The 23,815-nt window shown below is 42.3% G+C and overlaps 1 protein-coding gene and 1 long non-coding RNA gene across 5 annotated transcripts in view; one reads left to right on the top strand and one right to left on the bottom strand.

The window, feature by feature from the left end:
• The window catches only part of LOC133243051 (uncharacterized), a 41,946-nt gene extending 30,201 nt beyond the window's left edge, over positions 1 to 11,745 (bottom strand). Inside the window, exon 1 of the long non-coding RNA XR_009734952.1 lies at positions 846 to 11,745. This is a non-coding gene — a long non-coding RNA (uncharacterized LOC133243051). The remainder of the gene's footprint in view (positions 1 to 845) is intronic.
• The window catches only part of PAK3 (p21 (RAC1) activated kinase 3), a 291,829-nt gene that overhangs the window by 76,013 nt on the left and 192,001 nt on the right, over positions 1 to 23,815 (top strand). The window lies entirely within an intron of this gene.

Consider the following 23,815-nt stretch of genomic DNA (forward strand, 5'->3'; position numbering starts at 1 on the left):
TGACTTGTTTTTCTTGGAGGGAAGGCAGAATGCAAAAGGAAGAGGGAGGTAGCAGCCAGGGGCAGGCAGTTTGGGCTGTTGGGCCTCCTGGACCACAAGGTTTGCCAATTCCCCCCTTTCCTTGAAATGAAGGTGTGACTTTGAAACTCAGTTGCTTCCTTTTTAAAGAATTAATTTATTGTAATTGGAGGATAATTACTTTACAGTATTGTGAAGGTTTTTGCCATACATAGATATGAATCACCCATGGGTGCACATGTGTCTCCCCACCCTGAACCTCCCTCCCACATCCCTCCCCATCCTATCCCTGTGGGTTGTCCTGGAGCACCAGCTTTGAGTGCCCTATTTCATGCATCAAACTTGCACAGGTCATCTGTTTTACATGTGGTAATATACATGTTTCACTGCTATACTCTCAAATCATCCCACCCTTGCCTTTTCCCACATAGCCCCAAAGTCTGTTCTTTACATCTGTGTCTCCTTTGCTGTCCTGCCTGTAGGATCGTTGTTACCTTATTTCTAAATTCCATATATATGGGTTAATATACACTCTTTGGGAGAAGGAAATGGCGCCCCACTCCAGTGTTCTTGCCGGGAAAATCCCATGGACGGAGGAGCCTGGTGGGCTGCACTCCATGGGGTCGCTAAGAGTCGGACACGACTGAGCAACTTCACTTTCACCTTTCACTTTCATGCATTGGAGAAGGAAATGGCAACCCATCCAGTGTTCTTGCCTGGAGAATCCCAGGGACAGGGGAGCCTGGTGGGCTGCCGTCTATGGGGTCACACAGAGTTGGACATGACTGAAGCAACTAGCAGCAGCAGCAGCAGCAGCAGCAGCATACAGTATTTGTCTTTTTCTTTCTAACTTAATTCACTCTGTATGATAGGCTCCAGTTTCATCCACCTCATTAGATCAGTTGCTTCCTTTTAAAATTTATTTATTTCAGTGCTTCAGGTCTTAGTTTCTGCACATAGGATCTTCTATCTTCATTGTGGCATTTGAGCTCTTTAGATATAGCATTTGAACTCTTAGTGCGGCACGTGGGATCTAGTTCCCTGACCCCCTGGCCCTCTGCATTGGGAGTGTGGGAGTCTTAGCCGCTGGAGCACCAGGGTAGTCGCCCCAAACACAGTTGCTTCTTATTCACTCCGGAACAGTTTATGCACCGGGCTGTGTCTGACTTTCCGTGTAGCTTATTTCTGTTTCCCAGGAATGTTGGCAAGGGGCAAGGGGATGAAGCCTAGTTAAAGCTCTCCCCACTCCCTCACCCTTCACCTTTCACCTCTCCTGATATACAAATGCTTCAGCAGCAAAGGAAGCAAGACTCTCTGAGCAAGAATTAACTTCTCTTGTCCCTAACTGTAGACATGAACGACAGGGGAGAAGAGAAACCGGGGATGCAGTGGAGGGGAGAGGAGTCCTCTAAGACCCATGGAAAGTTTTCTTTTTTCTTAATAGGAATTGAATTCAACGTTTTCAGAAACTATAAACGTTCCACACCTTCAGTGCAACCAGTGAAACAATACACAGGCATATGAAGCAAAATAAGCAATGTGCTCCCCTCTCCTTTTCCTCTCTACAGAATAAGCAATAGTAACAGCCTGCGTCTGAATCCTCCCTCTGCCTTCCTGTGCACATGCGAAGGCATGCAGGCACAGAGCCTGTGGTTGGAGATTTTGGTGTTTGTACTAGAATGGGATCATGAGATACACATTGCTCTGCAGCCTGGTTTATGCACTTAAGTACATCACATATATGTGTTAGTATGTGATATTTCTGACTTATACTCTGTATGATGGGCTCTGGTTCCACCCATGTCTCTACAAATGACCCAATTTCATTCCTCTTTATGGTTGAGTAATATTCCATTGCACCACATTTTTATCCATTCCTGTGTTGATGGACATTTAGGTTGCTTCTATGTCCTGGCTATTGTAAATAGTGCTGCAGTGAATATCGGGGTGTATGTGTCTTTTGGAATTAGGGTTGTCTCAGGGTATATATGCCTAGTAGTGGGATTGCCGGGTCATATGGTAGTTCTGTTTTTAGTGGAATCCAGGAAAATGGTACAGATGAACCTATTTGCAGGGCAGGAAGAGAGATGTGGATATAGAGGACAGATGTGTGTACATGGGGGAGGAGGGGAGGGTGGAACAAATTGGGAGAGTAGGATTGACACATATGCACACACATAGACACTGCCATTTGTGAAATAGGCAGCTAGTGGGAACCTCCTATATAGTTCAGGGGGCTCAGCGCAGTGCTCTGTGATGACTTTGATGGGTAGGATGGGGGCTGGAGGGAGGTCCAAGAGGGAGGGGCTATATGTATGCATATAGCTGATTCACTTTGTTGTACAGCAGAAACGAATACAACATTGTAAAGCAACTAGACCCCAATAAAAACAATCAACAATGACCAAAAAAAAAACGAGTACATCACAGACCTCCCAGCACACCAGTAGTCATAGATCTGGCTCATCTCTTCAAATAGCTACATAATACTCCATAACATGATTCTACTAGGATTTATTCAGCCATTCGTCTACTGAGGAGGGCTCAAGTTGTCTAAAACTTTGTGGTCATTCCCGTGAAAAAGGTCACAATCCCCACTCATCTCAGCATATTTACCAAGGCTGGTTAAGAAGATTGCTGGGTTTCAGAGGGCTTTAATTTACCTATGGCGAGATTGCTTGGCTGGTTTTCATAAACAGAATTCTGATTCTCTCCTTTTATTATCAAAAATTTTATTGTTCATCTGTTAAGCGGATCTCACTTGCCTTCTCAGTAATCCATGTATTGCCCCATAGTAGAGGGTGTGAACTGAAAAGGACTTTTGTAAGGAATGGACATCCAAAGATAGCATCTTCTTTCCTGTGTGATCCCAGGAAGAGGTGGATTACAATTTATCCAACTGGACCACATCTTCCTGATGCCTTCCTTCACTGATCTAGTCCAGTTATTCTCCTGCCTTTTCTAGCCATGAGCATTCTAGGCGCAACCTTGATAAGCAAAGAGAAACTACATTTTGTTGGGAGCAAACACATTCTGGCTTCTCCCCCAGGTAAAGATTCCTTTGCAAGACAATGCAAAAGGGCCAGAGTGGCCACACTAGGAAGATGAGCACAAATTACAGAAAATGATGAATATCAATCTGCTTAGCTGGTTTCTTTTGCAAAACTATCGTTGAACAGTGCCTTTAAAAATCAAGGACATGGTGGGGACATGGGTGTCCACTGTAAAGTTCTTCCAAACTTGTATAACAAAGTGTTAAAATATTGATATGTGGTTTGAGTTATAAAAATTTTGGTCACATACCGTTATCTGGGCATATAAGATCCATATCAAAATACTTCACTGTGTATATACTTGATGCTTTGTAAAGCACTTTAAAACTCAAATTCCACTCTTACAGCAGCCTTGTGTGTCAGAAATCACTCTCACTGGACAACAGAGAGAATGAGGCCTGGAGAAGTAAATGATTTGTCCAAAGTCTCATATATAATTGGCTTCCCTGGTGGCTCAGTGGTAAAGAATTTTCCTGTGATGCACGAGATGCAGGTTCGATCCCTGGGTCAGGAAGATCCCCTAGAAAAGGAAATGGCACCCCACTCCAGGATTCTTGCCTGGGAAATCCCATGGAGAGAGGAACCGGGCAGATTGTAGCGCACTGGGTCACCAAAGAGCTGGACACAACTTACTGACTAAACAACAACACCGTATACATGATTGGCAACAGTGTGAAGCTTTGACTATGGGATCCTGAATCCAGTGTTCATTTCACTTGTAGGAAAGGGGTATAAAATGATATCTTCATTCCATTTTTCATTAGGCCTCTGTTTGAGTCTCATTTGGCTTAACCCAATTTCTCTTAGTCTAGGCATACAGATCTATGCTTCTTTCCATGACTGACTGAACACTGATGGAGCAGCAGTAATGTACTAGGTGTTCCAGAGACTGTAGAATTAGATCTGGCTGCTGCCCTATAGCTCCCAATCTCAGTTTGTTGAAGCCAATCTAAAATAGTTCTTGCTCTGAATAGACAGTACAGGTTTATAGGAACATGTCTCCTCTCTAAGCTTGTTTCTCACCAGTATGGACTCTTAAGGGAATCTCTTGTCAGACAGGAATATCTGGTAACTGGTGTTTGAGTAGTCCTGAAAAATCACCCTCATTTTGCCCAATTCAGTCTTAAAGATAGATGAATATGTCCGTTTGTTTTCCAGAAAAACAAACAGAGGCTAGTTTTCTCTTCTGAGGGGTCAGAAGTACATCTCACCCAATATGTTATAGTCTGAAGCACATTGGAATGGTCTCTTTGATCCCAAATATTTTCTTTATCAGCGAAAATATCCCTTTTAGAGATATTACTCCTTTCTGACTGGGCTTCCCTCGTGGCTCAGTTGGTAAAGAATCTGCCTGCAATGCAAGAGACCTGGGTTCGATCCCCAGGTAGGGAAGATCCCCTGGAGAAGGAAATGGCAACCCACTCCAGTATTCTTGCCTGGAGAATTCCATGGACAGAGGAACCAGGCAGGTTATAGTTCATGGGGTCGCAAAGAGTCGGACACGACTGTGTGACTTACACTTTCATAGATACTATTTCTTTCCTTTAGGGACTTCCCTATATCTCAGACAGTAAAGAATCTGCCTGCAATGCAGGAGACCCAGGTTTGATCCCTGGGTCAGGAAGACCCTCTGGAGAAGGAAACGGCAATCCACTCCAGTATTCTTGCCTGGAAAATCCTATAGAGAGAGGAGCCTGGTGGGCTACAGCCCATGGGGTCACAAAGAGTGGAACACGACTGAATGACTAACACTACTCCTGCTCCTCCTTTCTGACTCTCACATCCTGTTAGTTAGCATACTATATTAACCATGCTCTGTGAATATCTTTTGCAATGTTGTGGACATCTATCCCTTTTCTAATCATTCCCACTGCCCCTGGCCTGATCAACTTCAACAGTTACCACAAGGTCCCAATAGGTCCCCCTACTTATTATCGATATCCTATGGTTCACCCAGCATTCTACCAGCAGGATTCTATTTCTAAAACACCATTCTGGTTATGTCATACCCTTGGTCAAAAACCGTAGCTGGCTTTCCATTGCCTGGAGTTGTAGTTTTCAAAGTCTATTTGTTCATTCGTTCATTCTTTGGTTTCCAGTTACCAGGGGATGCTTTTTTCATGCAAAATACTAGGTAGTTGAAATCCCCAAGTGAAAAGCAGATAAAAAAATTGACATGCTCCATAAAAAGGAGCTGTGCTTTAGTTGAAGCGAGGAGGGAGGACACAGAGCCTCCTTTTTTCCCTTGGCCTCAGGGAACACAGTGTGGAGACCACTGACTTACTTCTGAGATTCAAAGGGCTTAACTTGGTATTCAAGAATTCACTACTCTGGCCCTAACATGCATCTCCTATTGGGCTTCCAACTTTCTCCCAAAAGAATTTGCTTCAGCAGTTTGGTCTCCACACAGCTGGAGCTTTCTCCACATTTTTTTTTTTTAACCAAAACTTTCTCTTTTTTTTAAAGCCACCCTTTAAAAAGTATTTATTTAGTTTTGGCTGTGCTGGATCTTCGTTGCTGTGTGTGGGCTTTCTCTAGTTGCAGTGAGTAGGGGCGACTCTCCAGTGGCGATGCTCAGACTTCGCATTGTGGTAGCTTCTTGTGTCGCAGAACAGGGACTCTGGGCACCCAGGCTTCAGTAGTTGTGGCCCATGGGCTCAGGAGTTGCAGCTTGTGGGCTTAGTTGCCAGGAGGCATGTAGAATCTCTCCAGACCAGGGATCAAACTGGGGTCCCTTGCATTGAAAAGTGGATTCTTTACTACTAGACCACCAGAGAAGCCCAGCATTCCCCACTTTTTACCTTTTCCTGACATATGCATTGCTGTTCTCTCTTCCTTCATTGCACTCACCCTTCAAGGACAAGCTACTTCAAGAAAGCTTCTCTGACTACCTTGCTTCACAGACTACTCGATTCTCAGGGCTATGATGACTTTATCTTCCAAATAACAACAACAAAAAAATGGAGACAGAAGCTGTTCAGCGAAGAGATTGCCACAGAGACTGTTTTTATGTTCTCCTTCTAGCTAAAGAAGTCTCATGGTGTGAACTGTGAGGCCAAGGTTCCATGAGTTTGTGTCCCAGCCCTGCTACTTGTTAGCCATGTGACTCTAATTACTGTGCTTCAGGTCTCTTATCTGTAAAATGAGGACAATAATAGTACTCATCTCAAAGATTTATGTGAAGATTAAATTGTGTCAAGCTCTTAGAACACTGTTTGGCACTTAGTAAGCAGCTGATTGGAGAAGGAAATGGAACCCACTCCAATGTTCTTGCTTGGGAAATCCCATGGACAGAGGAGCCTGGTGGGCTACAGTCCATGGGGTCGCAGAGTCGGATACGGCTTAGCCACTAAACCACCACCACATGCAGTTAACTTGATAAAAGTTAACTATTATTAGGATAGCTCAGACATGAGGTCATGAAAGTCTGAGCTAAGGCAGAGGCCGTGGGGTGTCTATCAAGGGCAGAATTGTTGGGAGATCTAAAGGTAGGGAATTGTGGAGAGAGTAAGATAAAGAGAGGGTTTCCCCAGTGGCTCAGTGGTAAAGAATTCACCTGCAGTGCAGGAGTTGAAGGAGATGCAGGTTTGATCCCTGGGTTGGGAAGATCCCCTGGAGGAAGGTACGGCAACCCATTCCAGTATTCTGGCCTGAAAAATTCCATGGACAGAGGAGCCTGGTAGGCCACAGTCCTCGGGATCACTAAGAGTCAGACGCTACTGAGGCGACTTCTCATGCATGGCATTCAAGATAAAAAGACTAGTACACAATCAGTGAAGGGTGAAACGGGTTGCTCTGTCATCAGAGGAAGGAAGTGCCCTGATAGGTGGTTCCTGCCCAGGCTGCTATCAGCAAGGCTGTATTCTCATGGAGCATGTGCTCAATAAGAGAACGATAACTATCATATTCCAATGCATATATATGGAATCTAGAAAAATGGTACTGAAGAATTCATTTACAGGGCAGCAATGGAGAAACAGACATAGAAAACAGACTCATGGACATGGGGAGAGGGGAGGAGAGGGTGAGAGGTATGGAAAGAGTAACATGGAAACTTACATTACCATCTGTAAAATAGATAGCCAATGGGAATTTGCTGTATGGCTCAGGAAACTCAAACAGGGGCTCTGGATCAACCTAGAGGGGTGGGATGGGGAGAGAGTTGGCAGGGAGGTTCAAAAGGGAGGGGATATATGTATACCTATGGCTGATTCATGTTGAGGTTTGACAGAAAACAACAAAATTCTGTAAAGCAATTATTCTTCAATTAAAAAATAAATTAATTTAAAAAATAATGAAATTGATCAACCATAAGTACCTTAGCAAAATTCTATTCTTCAGTTAACTGGAAGCTAAGAGAATAGCCATTTGGAATTGGGCCCTAAGACAGAAGGTGTTGGAGAGGTGAAAAGAGAGCACAGGACACTGTCAGGAAGAGGCGCCTACATGGGAGCAGGTGGGAGCATTGTGCCAGATAGCATAAACTCTCTAAAATGTTAGCTGGTAGGATTAAAAGTGCACTAGCTGCCTGGGGGCAGGAAGAGACAGTCCCAGAATAACTGAATGGAGACATGGAAAATCCCAAAGAGAAATTTTGATAGCTTGCCTACTTCAAATGGAGAAGGAAATGGCAACCCACTCCAGTATTCTTGCCTGGAGAATCCCAGGGACAAAGGAGCCTAGTGGGCTGCTGTCTATGGGGTCACACAGAGTCGGACACGACTGAAGCGACTTAGCTACTTCAAAACGTGCGTGTGTCCTAGAGTGTACAGGGAGAGATCACAAGGTCCAAATTGTTTTGTTCAAGTATAATTGGGTTAACAATATTATGTTAGTTTCAAGTGTACATCATAGTGATTGGATACTTTCATACATTGCAAAATGATCACCACAGTAAGTCTAGTTACCATCTGTCACCCTACAAAGTTATTACAGCATTATTGACTATATTCCTTATGCTGTACATCCCTATGACTTATTTTAGAAGTGGAAATTTGTGCCTCTTAATCATGCTCACCAATTTGACTCATCCCACTCCCCACCCCCAATCCCTTCTCCTCTGGCAACCACCACTGTGTTCTTTGTATCTCTGACACCATTTCTGTTTCCGCTATTTTTTAAATTTTTAAAAAACAAGTAGTTTTAATTTGCTTATTTATTTATTTTGGCCACGCTTCTCAGCTTGTGGGATCTTAGTTTCCCAACCAGGGACTGAACCCCAGCCCTCGGCAGTGAAAGTGCAGAGTCCTAACCAGTGGACCACCAGGGGATTTTCTGTTTTTGTTATTTTCATTCATTTGTTTTATTAGATCCCACAGGTAACTGAAACCAAACAGTATTTTTCGTTCTCTGTCTGACTTATTTCACTTAGCATAATACCCTATAGGTCCATCTATATTGTTGCAAATGGCAAGATTTCATTCTTTTTATGGCTGAGTAAAATTCCATTGTATATGTGTACATATTTATCCATTTATTTATCATTGGCCACAAATTTCTGCCATATCTTGGCTGTTGTGAATGATGATGCAATGAACATAAGGGTGCATTTATCTTTTCAAATTAGTGTTTTTGTTTTCTTTGGAAAAACACCCAGAGGTGGAATTGCCAGATTGTATGTTAGTTCTAGTTTTAATTATTTGAGGAATCTCCACAGTGTTTTCCATAGTGGCCACACCAGTTTATATTCCCACCAACAGCACACAAGGATTCCTTTTACTCCACGTTCTCTCTAACTTTTATTATTTGTTGTCTTTTTGCTAATAGCCATGTGACAGATGTGAGGTGATATCCCATTGTGGTTTTCATTTTCATCTTCATAATAATTAGCGATATTGATCTTTTCTTCATGTGCCTGCTGGCCTTCTGTGTGTCTTCTTTGGAAAAATGTTTATTCAGATCCGTGTGCATCTTTAGATCTGCGTTAAGTGCCATATATTCATATATACAGCATACATATGGGTCTTGTGTTTTATATCCACTCAGCCACTCTGTGTCTTTTGATTAGAGCATATAGTCCACTTACATTTAAAGTAATTGTTGATAGGTATGTACTTATTGCCATTTTGTTCATTGCTTTCTTCCTTTGATCTCTTAAGTTGAGCTTTGATGACTATCTTTAGTGTTATGCTTGGATGTTTTTCTCTTTTTGTGTGTGTAGCTACTACAGATTTTTGGTTTGTGGTTTCATATATATATATATGTATATATGTATTATTGTTTTAAGTTGATGATCTCTTAAGTTTGGATGAATTCTAACAACCCTGCATTGTCACTCCCTCACATCTTTAATGTTTGTGACATCACATTTTACATATAATTGTTTTGTGTGTCCCTTTAACTGTTGTGGATATAGGTGATTTTACTACTTTTCTTTTTCAGCCTTTCTACTAGCTTTATAAATGGTTAGTCCACTATCTTTACTGTACATGTGCCTTTACCAATTAAATTTTTCCTTTTATAATTTTTATATTTATAGTTGTGGTCTTTTCTGCTTAGAGAAGTCTCTTTAACATTTCTTGTAAAGCTGGTTTAGTGGTACTGAACTCTTTTAGCTTTTGTTTGTCTGTAAAACTTTTTATCTCTCCTTTCAGATCTGAATGGATTCCTGGGTGGCTCAGACCATAAAGAGCCTGTCTGCAATGTGGGAGACCCATTTATCCCTGGATCAGGAAGAGCCCCTGGAGAAGGAAATAGCAGTCCTCTCCAGTATTCTTGCCTGAGAAATCCCATGGACAGAGAAGCCTGGCAGGCTACAGTCCATGGGGTCTCAAAGAGTCGGACACGACTTTCTTTCACAGATCTGAATGATAGCCTTGCCATGTAGAGTATTCTTGGTTTTAGGTTTTTTCCTTTCATTACTTGGAATATATCATTCCACTCTTTGTGGCCTGCAAAATTTTCCTTAAAAGTCAGCTGATAGCCTTATGGGAATTCCCTTGCACTTGCTTTTCTCTTGTTGCTTTTAAGATTCTCATTATCATTCATTTTCGCCAATTTAATTACAATGGGTCTAGGTGGGGACCTCTTTGGGTTCATCTTGTTTGGGACTCTGTGCTTCCTATACCTCTGTATCTGTTTCCTTCCCTAGGTTAGGGAAGTGTTCAGCCACTATTTCTTCAAATATGTTCTCTGCCCCTTTGTCTTTTCCTTCTGGTACCCCTATAATGCCAATGCTGGTATGCCTGACGTAATTCTAGAGAGCTCTTAAACTATCCTCATTTGCCTAATTCATTTTTTTTCTGTTCAACTTGGGTGATTTCCTCTACTTTGTCTTACAGTTTGCTGATTCATTCCACTGTATCATCTAGTCTACTGTTGATTCCTTCCAATGTACTTTCAATTTCAGTTATTGTATTTTTCAGGCCCCGTTTGGTTCTTCTTTACATTTTCTAGCTGTTAAACTTCACTGTGTTATTCAATTCTTCTCCTGGGTTTGTTGAGCATTTTTATGATCATTACCATGAGTCTTTGTCAGGCAGATTGCCTAGCTCCACTTCATTTCATTTTTCTCCTGAGGTTTTGTCTTGTTCCTCCCTTTGGAACACATTTATCTGTCTCCTCATTTTGCCTAATTTTCTGTATTTATTTCTAAGGATGAGGTAGGTTGGTTACCCTTCCTGTTCTTGGAGAAGTGGGCTTATGCAGGAGACATTCAATCGGGCCCAGTGGCAAACTCCTCTCTGATCACCAGAGCTATATTCTCTAGGATTGTCCCCTCTGTGGGCTACATGGGCCCTTCTCTTGTGGCAGAGCTGACTACTGTGGGCACACTTATAGGTAGGATTGGCCCCCTGTCTGGTTGGCTGCTGCCTGCTGGTGGCCTGGGTCACAGCTTGACTGGTTGCATGGTTCAAAATGTCCCAGGGCTGGTGCCAGCTGGCTGGTGGGCAGGTTGGGTCCTGGGTTGGCTGGCCATTGTGTCTGGGGGATCCAGAAGCTGGTGCTGACCTACTAGTGGGTGGGGTCGGGCCCCAAGTTGGCTGATTTGGGGAGCCAGGGGGCCTGGGTCTTGTCCCAGCCTGATGTTGGGCAGGGCTAGGTCCTAGGATCCCTGGCTATGTGGCAGGATGGTGGTCTAGGACTGATGCCAGCCCACTGGTGGGCAGTTAAGACCCTGGCACTAATAGTCTAGAAGGACGACTCAAAAATGGCACTTGCCAGTGTCCTTATGGTAAACAAGCTCCAAAATGTGGCTGCTATCAGTATCTGTGTCCCTGGGGAGAGTCCCAGTTGCTTTCTGCCTCTCCAGGTCATTCTCTGAGATCAGCAAGCGAATCTGACCCAGGCTCCTTTCAAATTACTGCCTCTGCACTGGGACTTGAAACATGTGAGATATTGTGCAAACTGTTAAAGAGCAGAGTCTCTGTTTTCTACAGCCCTCAGTCTCTCCTGTATGCAAGTTCTGCTGACCTTCAAAGCTGGATATTCTGGGCACTTGTCCTGCTGGGGCAGAACCCCCAGGCTGGGGTGCCCTCTGTGGGGCTTGGACCCATCACTCCTTGGAGAGAACCTCTGCAATTGTGATTATTCTCCTGTTTGTGAGTCAGCTACCCAGGGATGTGGGTCTTGACTATACTGTGTCCCAGTTCTTCTTACCCGTCTCATTATGGTTCCTTTATATCTTTAGTTGTGGAAGATAATTTTTGCTAATCTTCAGATTGTTCTCATAGGTAAATAGTTGTAATTTTGATGTGCCCATGGGAAAAGGCCAGCTCAGGGTCTTCCTGCTCCTCCTTGTGGACACAGTTATCTTCCCCCCACCCCTGAATTGATTTTGTTACCAGGGAGATAATTGGCTGTTTCAGTTCTTTCAAAAGTAACCATTATTCCAGATAGAGTGAAGGATCACATATATGATTACTGTTCAGTGAACTCTTGGGTGTAAGGTCCATGCCTTACTTGTCTCATGTGTAGATCATCAGTTCTTGTTCAGTAGTGCTTGTTAAATATATATTTATAGAAGGGAGGAAGGGGAAAAGAAGGAAGGAAGAAAGGAGGGAATAATTATGAGATGATGATTAAACCATTTGCTTCAGGGACTCTTGGAGATAAATAGGAGTTTGTGACGTATAACTTTTATTCTAAACTTGGTGCTTCCTTTGGGACTTAGAATGCTAAATAGTAACAATAGTACTATTGTAACTACTGTAACAATAGTAACAACAAGGATAGTAATCCCTGCTTTTGGCTGGAAATGAATGTGAGTTGTGCAAGGGGCAGCATAGAGGCTAGACCTAGATTTATTTTTACTTTCTGGGAGTGAGATGAGGTCACTACATCGCTCCGATACATTTATTTTTATGTACCATCTAATGAAATCCAAGTCTGTGTTCACTCTGGGCAAAGGCAAGGCGAGGATGAGAGGTAAAAGCCAATTCAGTCATATAAAATCAATAAATATTTGTTAAACACCTACTTTGAGCAAAATAAGCAGATGTTAAGCAGCTATACCTATTCTACGTAAACACAGCAGAAATTATGAATGACTCCCTACCCTAGGGAGCTTACAGTCTAGGTGAGCACTCAGGTCTAAACTTGAAGCAATAATGAATAATGCAAGTCAGGTTAAAATTCAATTCAGAAAACATTTAAGCATTTCCTATGTATCATGCGTTGTTTATTCAATGGTTAATAATAAGTGCAAATGGGTTATATCAGCAAGATGGTGGACTAGGAAGCTCCAAGTCCTCACAGAAACATCAAATTAACAATTAAGGACTGACTACAATATGACAACCCACTCCAGTACCCTTGCCTGGAAAATACAGTGGATGGAGGAGCCTGGGGGGCTGCAGTCCATGGGGTCGAGACTGAGCGACTTCACTTTCACTTTCCACTTTCATGTATTAGAGAAGGCAATGGCAACCCACTCCAGTGTTCTTGCCTGGAGAATCCCAGGGATGGAGGAGCCTGGTGGGCTGCAGTGTATAGGGTCGCACAGAGTCGGACACAACTAAAGTGATGCAGCAGCAGCAGCACAATAATTTTATAAGAGTTTCAGAAACCAGTTAAAAATCAGTAGCAACCAAACAGATGCACAATCAAATAAAAGCTACCTTAAAAATGGCCAGACATTTCATTATACTTTACTCACCCTTGCGGTATGGTCAGGGGTAATCAACTGAATTCCTGGTTCCCCCACTTGGGACAGAAGGAGCAGGATGGAACGTGTATGCAATATTCTGGCCTGTCTGTGGGCTACCTGAGGAACTTATTTCTGTATCACCTGACTCAGAGCACAGATGAGGAATAGTGACATAGTTTGGATTTTGGGCTGGAAGCTATGGAGGCAAATTGCAGGAGAACTGCAGACCTGTGGATGCTTGGGACCAAGAAATTATGGGCAAATGAATATAATAACATATCTAGTACCTAAGAAGCAGCAGAAGTGAGAATCTTTGGGAAATTAAAACATTTAAAAGCAGCTGGGCAAACTGTTTACAATAGCCAAGACATGGAAGCAACCTAAGTGTGCATCATCAGATGAATGGATAAAGAAGATGTGGTACATATATACAATGGAGTATTACTTAGCCATAGGAAAGAATGAAATAATGTCATTTGTCACAACATGGATTGACCTAGAGAATATCATACTAAGTGAGGTAAGTCAGGCAGAGAAAGACAAATATTATATATCACTTATATGTGGAATCTAAAAAAATAATAGAAATTAATTTATTTACAAAGTAGAAATAGCCTCACAGACATAGAAACCAAACTTATGGTTACCAAAGGGGAGTGAGGAGTAAATTAAGAGTGTGGGATTAACAGATACATATTACTATCTATAAAATAGATAAATAACTCAACATTCAAAAAACGAGGATCATGGCATCCAATCTCATCACTTCATGGCAAATAAATGGGGAAACAATGGAAGGTGACTGCAGCCGAAAGATGATTGCTCCTTGGAAGAAAAGCATGACAAACCTAGATGGTATATTAAAAAGCAGAGACATTACTTTGCCTACAAAGATCCATATACTCAAAACTATGGATTTTCGAGTAGCCGTGTGTGGATGTGAGAGATGGACAATTAAAAAGGATGAGTGCTGTAGAATTGATGCCTTCAAACTTTGGTACTGGAGAAGACGCCTGAGAGTCCCTTTGACAGCAAGGAAATCAAACCAGTCAATCTTAAAGGAAATCAACCCTGAATATTCACTGGAAAGACTGATGCTGAAGCTCCAATCCTTTGGTCACCTGATGCAAAGAAATGACTCATTGGAAAAGACCCTGATGCTGGGAAAGACTGAAGGCAGGAGGAGAAAGGGATGACAGAGGATGAGAGGGTTGGATGGTATCACGGACTCAATGGACATGAGTTTGGGCAAGCTCCAGGATGGTGAAGGACAGGGAAGCCTGGTGTGCTGCAGTTCATCAGGTCACAAAGAGTCACACATGACTGAGCAACTGAACAACAACAACAAAGCCAGTGCATCTATGGTATTTTATTATAGTGGCCTGAGCTAAAATATCAGGAAAATAATATATAAACAAAATGAGAATATCAATAAAATATAGAAATTATGAAAAAGATGAAAAATTTTGATGATGAAAATGAGAATAAATGAATTTCAAAATTCACTAGAGGATTTCAAAGGCAGATTCAAACAGGCATAAGAAAGAATCAGCAAAGTTGAAGACAGTTTATTTGAAGTTATCCAGTTTGAGAAGCAAAAAAGAATCAGTAAAAGTGACTAGTGCCTATGGGACTTATGTGATATTATTAAACAGACCATTATACACATTACAGAAGTCCTAGAAGAAGAGAGAAAGAGGCAGAGAGATTAGTTGAAGAAATAATGGCTAAAATCTTCTCAAATTTGAGGGAAGATGTAGATATACAAATCCAAGAAGCTCAATAAATTCCAAGTAGGATAAACCCCCAAAGACACAAATATTGGTTCGGCAGTAAAGAATCCACCTGCAATGCAGGAGATGTGGGTTCGATCTCTGGACTGGGAAGATCCTCTGGAGTGGGAAGATCTTCTGGAGCAGGAAATGGCAACCTGCTCTAGTATTCTTGCCTGGGAAATCCCATGGACAGAGGAACTTGGTGGGCTACAGTCCATGGGGTCACAAAGAGTAGGACACAACTGAGCAACTAAACAACAACAAAGACATTATAATCCAATAGTCAAATAATCAAAAGAGAACGACAGACAAGAATGTTGAATGACGCAAGAGAAAAATGACTTGAATGTATAAAGGAGTCCCCCATAAGACTGTTACCAAATTTCTCAGCAGAAACCTTGCAGGCCACACTGAATGAAAAGCAAACTGTCAATTGAGAATTCTGTATCCAGCAAAATTGTCCTTGAAAAAGTGAGGGAGCTAAGACAAGCTCAAGACAAACAAAAGGTGACGGAGTTCAGGAGTTCATTCCCACTAGATGTACCCTGAAAGGAATGCTAAAGGAAGTCTAAGTTGAAATGAAGGAATACTAGACGGCAATTTGAAGCATATGAAAATATAAATTCTCCAGTAAAGGTAAATAATACATGGACAAATATAAAAAACACTTTAATTTTAATTTTGTTTGTAACTCCACTTGGTATTTTCTAAAGGATTTAAAAGACAAGTTCGTGAAAATATAACCTATGTTAATGGGTACACAACATCAATAACATAACATTTGTGACATCAATAACATAAAGTGAGTGGGTAGAGCTGTAAAAGAGTAGAATTTTTATGTGATTGAATTTAAGTTGGTATCAATTAAAGAAAGATTGGCATAAGGATGTTGCATGTAATCCCCATGGTAACTACAAATAAACTATAGAATGTACACAAAAGGAACTAAGAAGTGAATCAAAGAGTGTACGGAGTGGACAGTGAAGGGTCTTCCCTGGGGATGTGAGGAAGGTTGCTAGCCCTCTCTGGGCAATGTATCCCACTTGGACACTCTACTGTATTGATTCACTTCTCCCAGGAATCACAGACCCATGCCAGTGAGGGACTAAGTTACAGTGTCATTTCATGCTGCCTGTTTTCCTTGCTTGGAATTTCAGCAAAATTTCATGGGAAGCTTGGCTTAATGGGGCAACAATCTCCCATACATGTTTCAGATATTTGTTATTCTTGATCTGTTGGTTGTCCCTTGGTACCTTCCTCAAGGAATTGGGAGCCAGTGAAGCCTCAGGAAGTTTTCAGGGGAGGAGGTAAGTTTTAAGGTGTGGTTCCCTTTTTCACATCCTGCCTAAAATCTCCTTGTCATTTCTCCACATCTATCAAAAGACTGCAGCAGGATTCCCACCTTCATGTTGAGGAGGTGGGAATCCTTACCAGTGTTCACTGAGAAGAAACTTGTGTAGGAGGGTGGCAGGACTGATGTTTGAGAACTATTTAGAATCTGCAGTGAGAGGGAAGGCAGAACTGAAAAGATCTAGGAAGGTTTTTAAGAGAGATAATGCTTAGTTCAACCTAACAATTGTTAAATATCAGATTTCCATATTCCCCACCAGAATTTTCATGTGACATTCAGTTTGAGAGCTAGATTAACTGTAGAGTTCATTTCCCTTTAAGATTCCAAGAACATTAAACTTCCCTAGTTATGTTAGTTACCTATGTATGTGGGTGGATGAAGAGATGTTGGATGTATGGATAGATCAAGGATGACTGGATGGCTAGATGTTGGATGATTTTTGATGGAAGGATGGATGGATGGGTAGACAGATGGATGGATGAACAGATGGACGGATGGAGAACTGGACTGAGACAAAAGAAGAAAACCTCAAGTTGATCTGCTTGTTTCTTGACTGTTTTTGAAGTTCAGGTAGGCCTGCCTCAAGACATCATGAAATACTTCCTGGTCATTTCCCACTTTTTTTTCATTAGGTTTTGAGTTAACAGTGTTATAAATGCTGCATCTTAGCTCCATCTGCATACATTTGAATGACATTAATTCTTTCCTTTTAAAATATTTATTTGGCTGTGCAAGGTCTTAGTAGTAGCTCGTGAGATCTTTGATCTTCATTGTGGCATGCAGTTTCTTTTAGTTGTGGAATGCAAGATCTTTTCCCCTGTCCAGGGATTGAACCCAGGAAGCCCCTTGCATTGGGAGTGGGGAGTCTCAGCCTCTGGACCATGAGGGAAGTCCCACATTAATTCTCACTGTGAAAGTTTAAGCTACACATTGCAAGTGATTTCATCATTAGCTCAACTCTCCAGTGTCCTATACTTTTGACAACTGGTAAACAAGTAATGAAACCCACTCTCATCTTTATCCCAAGCAAATTACAAATTGGACGAGTGATGTGGTCAAAGCCAATTGTTTGCAATGGCTCATCCATTGCAAATAAGACTCATTAGCATATACATGCAGTGCATACAAATTGAATACCTACAGTGAGAGAAAAAAGCACAGCTCCTATCTTGGGGAGCTCACAATCTAATGAAAGAAAGAGATATTTGAAACAGGGAACCAGGGTACAGCAAGTGAGTACTATACGACTGGGGTAGTCTAGAGCAAGAAGTGAGCCACTATTTGAGAGGGTTAAGGAAGGCTTCCTATAGGAAGGAGGTACTGAGAATCCCTGAAGGCCAACCCAAGAAAATTAGGCTTATTCCTATAAAGAGAAGGAAACCAATGAAGTGCTTCTTTGAGCTGAGAACAAAGTAGCAAAATATATTTTAACCTTTTCTGGTTGGGGGCTGGTTTACCACCATACTCAGTTACTGTAGTGACTGTAAATCTCTATGACTGAATCAGTTCTGATTTCCAAACATTTCCACTGTTGTTGTTTGTTCATGCACTTGTCTTTGTTTCTTTATGCATTTAATACAATCACTGACTTTATTGTTCTCAGCCTCTTTTGACTTTTCAGAGGTGATCAGGTGGTCAGAACATTCTCTTATTTAGGAGTTGCTACTGCAACCTTATTTTTCAGCTTTGGTGCTCTCTGTCTCTCTCTATGTCTCAAGAAAATTTAATGACTTAGGGATTCATGTATAGAATGCAGGGAGGGTCTATTGAATTTGAATAAGAAAAAAAGTATGTTTATATTTTTACAAATCTCTAACTGGAATTTAGCTTTTGCTTCTGTTACAAATTTGGCAATAAGCCACAGTAGTATTAGCAGTAGTTGTAATTTTATCACCAGGAGAAATCACAGATGTTTTTATCCTATAACATTACAGCCATTGCCAATTTCTTGAAATATCATTTGTGCTGATCACTATTTACAAATTACGTTAGTTATGAGACCTTCTGCTAAAACCTATTTAACATGTTAATAAAAGGAATATATGTGACTATATCACAAATTTTTATTTTTTTAATTCTTTTTATTTATTTAATTTATTTGGCTGTACCAGGTCTTAGTTGTGGCATGCGGGATCTAGTACCCTGACCAGGGATTGAACCCGGACCCCCTGCATTGGAAGCATGGAGTCTTAGCCCCTGGACCACCAGGGAAGTCCCCACAAATTTTTAAATAATGGGCTTATTTCAATATTTCCTTGGTAATCCTATACATTTTATACATTTAAAAACGTTGTTCAGAAAGAGATCCATAGGTTTCATTGGACTGCCATGGGGTCCATAGCACAAAAATGGTCGAGAGGCTCACTACTGCTTTTGCCACAATTGCTTGGTCTAGAGTAAGGAGTAATATTTCTTTTTCACCACCATGTTAGCGTCTTTCATCCAGAAACTTGCCCAAGCTTGTAAACATGTAGATCAATATTCTCGAGGACCATTAAACCCAGGTTGTGTTTTGTGTAACTACAGGTGGAAAAAGAACATTACGTGAGCAACTCTGGTTTCCAGCCAAGCTTATTCTTCAGGGTGCAAGACCTCTGGGTGCAAGATAATCCATTATTGCTCTACTGGTAGCCAGTTCTCTTGTAATTTTCGGGAACAGTCAGAAATTGAGATGGGGAGGCTCACAGCACTGCATTTAACCGTTCTTCTTCCCTGGGTGCACCTGTGAACAGTAGACTCTGTAGATCAAATGAAGATAATGAAAAACAAAGGGAAGAAAGCTCACTGCTGAGCCAAGCTGGGCAGGTACTGACAGACACATGTTAGGAAAGAAGGAGGCAGGGAGGTCATGTACATTTCAGCTGAGGGAGGGGTAATTTTGCACCATTTCCCTTTCTCTTGATGACTGCAGTGGAGGGAGAAGGGGGCAGGGATTGGCTCAGTTGTTGAGGAAATGCAGTAGTTTGGTTCTGCTCCCTCCGGGTAGGGACTTAAAGAGCCAGATCTTCTTCCTTGCCCTTTTCTTAAAGGACTCTTCACGGGGCTCCTTGTCAGTTTCATGTTCACCTGCTTTTTTCCCCTTGTTACTAACACACAGGAAGGTATACTCACACATGCACATCAGTGAATGACTCACACTGAAAATTTGAGATGTGCTACACATTGATAGCCAGAGAAGGCAATGGCAACCCACTCCAGTACTCTTGCCTGGAAAATCCCATGGATGGAAGAGTCTGATAGACTGCAGTCCATGGGGTCCCTAAGAGTTGGACATGTCTGAGTGACTTCACTTTCACTTTTCACTTTCATGCATTGGAGAAGGAAATGGCAACCCACTCCAGTGTTCTTGCCTGGAGAATCCCAAGGACTGGGGAGCCTGGTGGGCTGCCGTCTATGGGGTCGCACAGAGTCGGACACGACTGAAGTGACTTAGCAGCAGCAGCAGCACACATAGATAGCATGTTGAAAAGCAGAGACATTACTTTGCCAACAAAGGTCCGTCTAGTCAAGGCTATGGTTTTTCCAGTGGTCATGTATGGATGCGAGAGTTGGACTGTGAAGAAAGCTTTTTGCCGAAGAATTGATGCTTTTGAACTGTGGTGTTGGAGAAGACTCTTGAGAGTCCCTTGGACTGTAAGGAGATCCAACCAGTCCATTCTAAAGGAGATCAGCCCTGGGTGTTCTTTGGAAGGAATGATGCTAAAGCTGAAACTGCAGTACTTTGGCCACCTCATGCGAAGAGTTGACTCATTGAAAAAGACCCTGATGCTGGGAGGGATTGGGGGCAGGAGGAAAAGGGAACTACAGAGGATGAGATGGCTGGATGGCATCATTGACTCGATGGACGTGAGTCTGAGTGAACTCCGGGAGATGGTGATGGACAGGGAGGCCTGGTGTGCTGCGATTCATGGGGTCGCACAGAGTCAGACACGACTGAGGCACTGAACTGAACAGAACTGAACTGAACTGAAACACATACATACATAGTCCCATTGTGACTTGATTTTTCATCACTAGATTTAGGTACACTGACCCAGAAACACTCTATATTAGTGAGAGTTCATTCACAGCCTGTCTCCATGCACAACACAGGGTCTTTGTGGCAACAGCCCCCTCTAGATGTGTGTCACATGTAGCTGTCAAGAGTCAAATCTTCACACTCATCACCTACAACTGTGAGAGGTGATGCTAGTGCAGGCTTTCCTGTCTGTAGGGGAGTGCACATTTTCTAATCTGCCATGCCCCTCCCCTCCCTCCTCCTTCCCCCATAACTACCAGTCCAGGCACACACACAGGCATTCATAAGACACGCTGGGACTAAGGATGTGGAACCAGAGGAGGAACCTTGCCTCACAGGCAGGGCAGTGCTCTGCTAAAGCCCCACACTGGCCTGCACTCACCTTCCAGTTTCTGCTGACAGGGTGAAAAGTAACTCTCTCTGGCTTGACTCTCATTTAGTAGAGATGCCTGAGCAAGCAAAGAAAGCACTCGGGTGGACCCCTTTGATGAGACTTTTCTTAGTGTGTGGGAATGCAACTCCCTTGGCTAAGCTAGCTAGTGAAAATAGTTACAGGATACACTGGGATGTTTGCCACCCACGCCTTTTAAAGAAGATTCCGCAACACCAAATTAGCCATTTGAAAATTGAGCGTAAGTGATTCTCATTTGGCTAATTGCTTTTAGGGAGTCTGTCAAAACCCCTCACTTACTGCAGCCCACACTCAGAAATTCTGAAATAGCTCTGTGGTTGGGCCAGTGGCTGGGGAGCAGCTACAGTTGCTGGAATGAAGAGAGCCTAGTATGGGACCTTGGGCCCTATGGGGACTGCTAAGGGGAGGCTCTTAAGGGGCTTCCCAAGCTGACCTGATAATTCAGTCACTTTTTTTTAAATTAATTAATTAATTAATTTTAATTGGAGGCTAATTACTTTACAATATTGTAGTGGGTTTTGCCATACATTGACATGAATCAGCCATGGGTGTACATGTGTCCCCCATCCTGAACCCCCCTCCAACCTCCCTCCCCATCCTATCCCTCTGGGTTGTCCCAGTGCTCTGGCTTTGAGTGCCCTGTTTCATGCATTGAACTTGGACTGGTCATCTATTACACATATGGTAATATACGTGTTTCAATGCTATTCTCTCAAATTATCCTACCCTCGCCTTCTCCCACAGAGTCCAAAAGTCTGTTCTTTATATCTGTGTTGCTTTTGTTGTCTCTCATATAGGGTCATCATTACCATGTTTCTAAATTCCATATATATGTGTTAATATACTGTATTGATATTTTTCTTTCTGACTTACTTCACTCTGCATAATAGGCTCCAGTTTCATCCACCTCAGTAGAACTGATTCAAATGTGTTCTTTTTAATAGCTGAGTAATATTCAATTGTGTATATGTACCACAGCTTTCTTGTCCATTCGTCTGCTGATGGACATCTAGGTTGCTTCCATGTCCTGGCTATTATAAACAGTGCTGCGATGAACATTGGAATGCATGTGTCTCTTTCAATTCTGCTTTTCTCGGTGTGTATGCCCAGTAGTGGGATTGCTGGGTCATATCAGCCACTTGGTTTTAACACAAGTCAAGTACCCAGAAACTGGACTATGACTAGTAGGGCATGAGAGGCCCTAGGTCTACTTGCACCACTTGGGACATGGCTATAAGAACCTCAGGGCAAAGGAAATAGCAAAGGAGGCCAGGAGGCGATCCTTAAATTCACAACTTTCCCCTAGAGTTAAAAAGCTCATCTAGATCTTTTTCCTCAGCCCTCTCCAGGGCTATGCCATGGTTTTGTTTTGCTGTGAATAAGCAGAAGATCAATGAAGCTGTTGGCTGGAATGATACTGTGTTAATTATCTATTTCTATGTAACAAATCATCCCAAAGCTTAATGACTTCCCACAAAACATGTTTATAATCTCCCAGGCTCTGTGGGTCTGGAGTCCAGGCACAGCTAAGCAGGTTTTCTCACAAGGCTTCCTCATGGTGCTTGTCAGGACTGTAGTCATCTCAAGGCTCAGCTGAGAAACAATCCACTCTGAAGTTGACTCATATTGTTGTTGGGAGGATGCAGCTCCTTGTGGGTTGTCGGACTGAGGTCTTGCTGCTGTCTGGAGACCACCCTGAGTTCCTTGGCACGTGGCCTCTCCTGTGTGGCTGTTTACAGCGTTAGTGTGGCTAGCCCACAAAGGCAGTGGAGAAAGAGTGTCAGCAAGATGGATTAACATTTGGCTGTTAATCAGTGAAGTTACTTCCCATCACATTTGCTATATTGTGTCCCTTAGGAGCAAGTCACTAGGTCCAGCTCTCACTACATGTCTGTCGATCCCAGAGGGAGCATTGAGGTCCATGTCAGAAGCTCTGAAGCAGATGTAACATTATGGAAAGAACGTTGGACTGGGAGTCAGGACTCCTGTCTTCTAATTCTGACTCTGCCGTTAGCTAGCCATGGAACCTTGCGCAATTTCCCTTGCTTTCACTTTCCTAACTTTCTTTACTATAAGGTGGGGACTAATAGTACTGGATTATAAGGATGAAACAAAGTGAAAAGCATAACGGTACTCTGAGGAACTTTTCATAAGTATTATGTCTTATTTTGGAGCAGGGTGGGAATAGGGGGGAGTCCATCCCCCTGCAGAAGAATAGAGTGTAATGTTTAAGTCATATGTTCTGGAGATGGATGCTTGGGTTCAGCCTGAGCTGTGACATTAACAGTGTGACCTTGGTCTAGTTACTTAATTCCCCCAAACATTGTTTGTCTGCAAAATGTGATGATGATACCTACCTCACAGAGTTGTGAGGAATAAATAAAATGATGTTTATAAAACATTTTGCAGGGTAATTGGCACACAATAAGATCTCAAAAACTAGAAACAGTCAGTTTTCATTCTAATCCCAAAGAAAGGCTGGGGAAGATTGAAGGCAAAAGGAGAAGAGGGTGGCAGAGGATGAGATGGTTAGATAGCATCACTGACTCAACAAACATGAGTTTGAGCAAACTCCAGGAGATGGTGAAGGACAGGGAAGCCTGGCATGCTGCAGTCCATGGGATCACAAGGATTCGGACATGCCTGAGCGACTGAACAATAGCAACAATATCTCAATACATTTGACCTTAATTTTGTGATTATTATTGTTATTATACAGCAATCACGTAAGGAGGCATAACCTCATATATTCTTAAAAAAGAATTCCACAATCTTATGCCTTACATTGTTTCGGTCTCAGCACCCTAGTGGGGCTGGGAACATTTTCTCTTAATTTCAAGTTCTCATTTCTCCTGCCCCTGCGTGTGTGCACACACACAGACATACAAATGCATACACACAATCCTACTTTAAATTTCACCTGCTATTCTTAATTCTCTCTGTACTTTATTCTCTCCATAAGGATGGCAGCCACAGAGTAAAACTGAAGGATAGATTATTTCTGGGAGATGGTCACAGTAAACTACTCAGAATGCTAAAATATGGCCAAAGATGGAGCTGCTGCTGCTGCTGCTGCTAAGTCACTTCAGTAGTGTCCGACT

This window comes from Bos javanicus, chromosome X (assembly GCF_032452875.1).
Source record: "Bos javanicus breed banteng chromosome X, ARS-OSU_banteng_1.0, whole genome shotgun sequence".
Lineage (NCBI taxonomy): Eukaryota > Metazoa > Chordata > Mammalia > Artiodactyla > Bovidae > Bos > Bos javanicus.